Here is a 6,357-nt window from a genome sequence, read left to right as displayed (position 1 = left end):
ATTAAAATCTATTCACTTTTAGTATAAAAAATATTTACCAAAACTTTTCAAAGAAATTGCAAAGATGCACAATTTATAGCATTGCAATCTCTGATATTTCTTTGAAAAGTTTTTGGGGGGGAGGGGTTGCGTATGGCTGTGTGTGCCTGTCCGAGAATGTATTCTTTTCAACATCGTTTAAATAGTAATTTGATATTCTATAGGATATCAAAGTATTATGTTCGATGCCTAGGAAAAACTCGGTGAAAAGTCTTATTCGGACTTCGTTGGAAGGCGTTTTGCATTGATAACAATGCCGAGGAAATACTATCAATGACTGATTTTTGGCTTTGACGGTAACATATATATATATGAAGAAGTATTTGACAAATATATTATACATCTTATAATCAATATCTATATATATATATATATGTTGATTTATATTATTTGTGATATTATTTTTGATATTTTATTTTGTTTATATTATTATTGATTTATATTATTTATATTATATATATATATATAATATATATAATTGATGTATATTCTATAAATCTGATTAATGAATTGAAATGTTTATTCACTTATATTTTTTTCGTTGTTGGTAACTTTAATATACCGAAAACATCTTTCTTTTTTAACCCTTTCGAATGCTCTGAACGCATATATGCGTGTAACGAAACGATTAACTAAAGACGCATATTAATTTATTCCATCTTCCTTGGGTCGTAATATTTTTCATTTATTTTTTATTAAAATAATTAAACATTTTAATAGAACAAATTATTCAAAGTAATTAAACGAACATTAAACATAATTGAAAGAAAATAATTCATTGGAGGAATAATCTCTCTCGTACGATATAAGTTGCAATTTTGTGTTAATTATTATGTTTTATCGTAAGATTAAATATCACTTTTATAAGCTAACCTTATATATATTTAATATTAATTAAAAATGACGTTAATATCGATTGTTAATGATAAATTAGAAAAAAAAAAAGAAAAGATCAATATCCTAATGTAAGAAGAATTAAAACTATGATTGAAAGAAAAAAGATAAGAGGAATAACGTTTGCTTTCGAATGAAAGTTATAAAGAAAAAGATTGAAGTAAACGTTAAAAAGGTTTCCTTTTATTTTTATTTGTCGATCAAATAACGTACGCTTGAGGCTTGGTTAAGGATAGGTAGGATAGGTAGGTAGGTATACGATGGTTAGGTCAAACTGTTGGTTTAAAGCAATTCGCAAGTGCGACCTTTAACCTCCCAACGGCTCACGCGGCCAGCACGGGAGATTAATTAAAAAGTTTCAAGAGAGTGAGAGAGAGAGAGAGAGAGAGAGAAAGAAAGACAGAGGTGCCGAGAAAGTTTAGTAAAAAAAAAAAAAAGAAAGAAAAGAAAGAGAGTCAGTCGCGTTTGATCGAAGAAAAAAAAGGTCGGACAAAAAAAAAGAAAGTTTTTGTTTCGTTCGACTAGTGTATATGTGTATGATATGTATGTGGGTGTGTGTGTGTATGTGTGTGTCTAATCCCTAAAGTTAAGACTACGTATTTTAGGGTTTATAGTGTTATCTAGGATACTTTATCTACCCTTTTGGATTATATTCCAAAAAAAAAAAAACAACCCAACCCTTTTCACAACAAGTTTTGTTCAAGGTTTACATCTCGATCGGAGTTGTTTGCTGGATTTCTACGTGTTGGTGTCGCATACATTTTCGAGAAATTATATTATAGTATCTTGCAAGCAAATTTGAATCCGAGGATCGGTTGTTCCTTCAGAGACTTGGTCGCCACCTTTGCTGTTAGCTAGAGCTAGCTTTCTAGCTAGCTACTACGCTTACTTAACGAAGAAGGAAGGAAGGAAGGAAGGAAGGAAGGAAGGAAGGAAGGAAAATGGGGAATAGAGAAAGAGAACGAGAGAACGGATCTTATAATTCCATAGTAACCGTGCAAACGAGCGAAATTGCGTACGTAGAACGTTAACAGAATGAGAGTGAGAGAGAGAGAGAGAGAGAGAAGCTTTTGGCTTTACAATGCAAATCCACTTCGAACGTTTCTGACAGAAACGAGATGGCGAAAACACTATGCTGCTATCTATGATAAAGATAGGAAAGAGGGGAAAAGGAGTTTATAATACTAGGATATAAACTCTTGTAAGAATATATACCGTGTGTATTATATTATATATTTATATCACACTATAGTATTTTATACGCTGTGATACGTGACAAAAGCTTATGTGTAATCGTAGTAAACATTTTACGGAAAAATAATTTGCAAAATATCTTGTCCGATGACAAAGATTAAAAAAAGAAAAAGTATGTAATAGAAGATTTAAAAAAAAAACAAAAACAAAAAGTAGATTTTAAAAAGGTCGTCCTTTTTTTTAAACCCTTAAAACACAATATAAGCTTACAATTTATAATACGCGTACAAAATATAATATCTCAAAAGAAGAAGAAGAAGAAGAGATGTGAAACGTTTTATTTCTTGTCGAATGACCCTGAAACATTTAACGAAGATAGAGAGAAAGAGAGAAAGAGAGAAAGAAAAGGAAATAGGATACTCGAATGGTAAAAAACTTTATGATACGTTTCATGTCCGACAGATTATCTGACTTATCCGACGGTTGCACATTAGAGACGTTTTTGATAACGCCAGATGCTTTCGCATATGCTTCACTTTTTCTATACTTGCCTCACCCCCCCCTCCCCCTTCCCTAAACCTCTTTACCTCATCCCACTCTCAAGAACGGCCAAACTTTTCGCGGAAGTCAGAGTATAGTATAGTTCAGAAGAAACTTCTATAACGAAACGATGTTTCATCGTTTTTTATCTCACTTTTTTTTCTTATTCTTCTCTCTCTCTCTCTCTTACGAGTAGAAAGAAAATGAACGGAGAGTGAGAGAGCAAGAAAAGTTGACTACTCTCTGTGTCGAGTATATTTATTAAAAAAAAAAAAAAAACGAAAAAGGAGTAACATACCGTGTAACGTCTTATTAAATTGTTTTTTTTTTCTCAATTGTTACTACGATCCACCCCCTCCCCCTCACTCAACCTTGTTTGTTTATAAATCTTTAATTGTTATTATCTATCGTCGAAATTTTTAAATCCTCTCGATTCTTGTTTCTTTCATTTGTTATTAATGGTTTCAAATTGTGTACACACAATTTGAGAAATATTATATAATTAGTATGCGGATTTAAAAAGAAAAGAAAAGCGAAAAATAAAAAGAAAGATTAAAATATACGCGGAATAAAAACGTATACCTTAGCTTGCGAAAAAATATTGGCGAGGTATATTAAAAATGAAAAAAAAAAGAAGATAAAAAATTCCAAACACAAAAAATTGACTGTTTAAGCAAACTCAAATGGATTTTAACTCGTAAAGTAAACCGATATACGTCGATATATAGATGCATTCAACTTCACTCATTTTTCTTCTCTTTGAAATTTTGCTGGCGTTTGCGCAATATCGGGATGAAACCAAATTAACGTACACGTACCACGTAACGGTTGCTTTTTTTTTTTTAATCAATATTTTTATATTTATATATATATATAAATAAATAATTAATATTAAACGAGATCGGAGAGATAAATTTTAATAATTATTATTAAAAGCTTTTTTCGTATTATTATAACATTTCGTGTAAAACTTTCCCCCCTCCCCCTATGTTGGGGAATTCTTAGTAATAGTAAAAAAGTAAAATGATTCATCATACCGAGGCATATAAATCATCGGTGTTTCTAATGCTAATAGCTGATATCGAGTCACATCCTCGATTCGTATAAACTAATCGGAATGATATTAGCAATTACAATGAGATCTCGTGTTGACCGTAAATGCTTTAGTGTGTGGTATCACACTCACGCTATCATCCAGTTGTATTATACCAAATAAGAAAAGCCTTTTATTCAATGTTATTTCGTTTAAATATATAGAATTTTTTTTCTTTTCTTTTAGAAATATTTATGCACTATGATATTTAATATTTTGTTCACATTATTATTATTATTATTATTATTACTATTATTATTATTATTACGTTTTCCTGTATAGGAAAAAGATTTTCAATCGTAGTATTTGTTTTCGAATATATAACATTATTTCTTCCGTGAATAAAGGATTGCATTATAATATTACGATGGTAACTCGAGTCAAACCGCAATAATAATAATAATAATAATGATAAAAAAAGAATAGGAAAAAAAAAGAGAAACAATTCGTAGATATTATATATTATAAATCATGAGATGAATTTGAGAAAGACAAATACCTATTGGATTTTTATTAAATGCCGATCGGACACTCAACGTGTTTTCTCTCTGTCATTCATTAACTTGACCGACACTAACTCAAAATGTAAAAATAGAAATTTGGCACCGTTAACTTTTACGATTCGTCGGACGAAAGGAATTTGACGTCGTTTAGCTTGACTTCTTCGATGTTTTACCAAGTCTAAGGTTAATTCGTTAAGAAAAAACCAACAAACAAAAATAATCCTACGATTTAACGATATTTTTTTCCATTTTATTATATTATTATTATTATTGATCGATAGAAAAATTTGAAATATATGATATTTAAACGACGGGGTTTATCGTTTTTTAATTAACGTGATATTATTTTTATAAAAACGTACGATAAGAAAATAAAGAGAATGAAGTGTGTGGTGATGAAAAACAAATGTTAGAAGTTAAATGAAGAAAAAATCGTAAAAAAAGATTTTTTGTTTTGTCGTACATTAAAAAAAAAAAAAAAAAAACCCATAAGAAATTCCAACGAGATTGGCGTGCGTTAGTTCGATCGTCGCAATGGAAACTTTCGAAAAGTTGTAGTTACTTTTTTATTTTCACCAAACTTTTCTTTCCTTCCTTCCCTCCTTCCTTTCTTTCTTTCTTTCTTCCTTTCTTATAAGCTTATCAAAGTCACGTAAAAATAATAAGTTTGCCGAACTACGCCAAGAAAAAAGGAAAAATACATAGAAAATAATATATATCGCGTATTATTAATATTAATTATAAATTCGAACATTGACGAATATGACATCGTCTTTTTTGTTTATTAGCATACGTTTAAAATTCGTTCAATAGAAATAAAATGATATAAATTCGCAAATATATAGATTCAATTAAAAAAGATCAAGAAAGAAAGAGAGAGGGGGAAGGAAAAGAAAGCTGAGATTTAAATAGTGGAAGAGTTGGTGGAGAGGAGGAGGGGGAGGGGAAGGGGTAAAATTGAGGAAAGAGGAAAAGCTGAGAAAAATAATAATACGTATACGAGATTATGATGATGATGATGATGTTTACGCGACGAAAACGTACGAGTAATATAGTAGTAGTAGTAGTAGTAGTAGTAGGTGTATTCTAATTTTACCTTCTCTTCCGTAGTAATATTTGTTCTATATGAAACATACATTTCTCTTCTAACTCGTAACAATCGATTAAAATGAATCGATTCACTTGATCATTAGCACCGGCATTTTTGGTTTAACGGATTTAATCGTATTCCTATTTTAAAAAAAAAAATAAAGAACTAACGATAATGATTCAAACGAGGGTCACTTGGTATATATACCTACGTGTATGCGTGTAAGTATGATTGAACTATCATCGGTCAAGTTATTCGAATCGATTGATAAATCGATCGTTCGTTCGTTTGTTCGTTCGTACGATTGGTAGAAAATTAAACGTCACTTGTATGTTTATTTGTGTATTACGATTATAGTATTATATTATAGTTTTTGTTTCTCAGTCGTGTTAAAAACCGTGCGACATGGTCAGTCGACGTCGTGATACTGAAAGACTCAGCTCAGCCCGGTAGAGGCCAGTCTGTTAAAAAATCACACCAAGTTCGTTGCATCATTTCGTGTTACGTGTGTATGTATATACACGTGTACACATACAAACGCATGCTGACTAACCCATATACGATCACGTGTTGACCGTTAGCTATCGCACGCAATCGGTCCGTTCTTAGCAAAATCACCTCTTTGTTTGATGTGTTTGTTTTTCTTTTTGGTTTGTTCGTTCGTTCGTTCCTTCGTTCCTTTGGACAACTTTTATTTTTATTTATTTTCATTTAGACGACTTATTTTTATAATCATCAATTTTTTGGCCAACAATTCGATAAGCTAGGAAAATGTTTTCCAACGATCGACGGACGATGAGTTTGCTGTTGCTGTTGCTGGTAGTGGTGGTGATGCTGCTTTTTAACTCTTTGTTCGAAGAAATACCATCGGGCTTGGTGATGTTGCCATTTCTATAAATATCTTTAACTAGAAATTCGTCTGAAGTTAAAGTTGGCGGAATAATTCGAATCGTTTTAACTAAATTATCTAGAAAAAGAAGAGAAGAGAGAAAGAAAAGAAATAA

General features: G+C 30.9%; 1 protein-coding gene across 1 annotated transcript in view; it reads right to left on the bottom strand.

The window, feature by feature from the left end:
• LOC106785281 (sodium-coupled monocarboxylate transporter 2) overlaps positions 1–5,766 on the bottom strand; it is a 30,214-nt gene extending 24,448 nt beyond the window's left edge. Inside the window, exon 1 of the mRNA XM_014745597.1 lies at positions 5,565–5,766. The gene's annotated coding sequence lies outside the window, so the exon portion shown is untranslated. The remainder of the gene's footprint in view (positions 1–5,564) is intronic.
• Positions 5,767–6,357: the final 591 nt, after the last annotated feature.

Source organism: Polistes canadensis, unplaced genomic scaffold (assembly GCF_001313835.1).
Source record: "Polistes canadensis isolate GaletaPanama2010 unplaced genomic scaffold, ASM131383v1 scaffold_2, whole genome shotgun sequence".
Classification (NCBI taxonomy): Eukaryota; Metazoa; Arthropoda; class Insecta; order Hymenoptera; family Vespidae; genus Polistes; species Polistes canadensis.
Note: the sequence above shows the minus strand (reverse complement) of the source record. Positions and strands in the feature narration are given on the sequence as shown.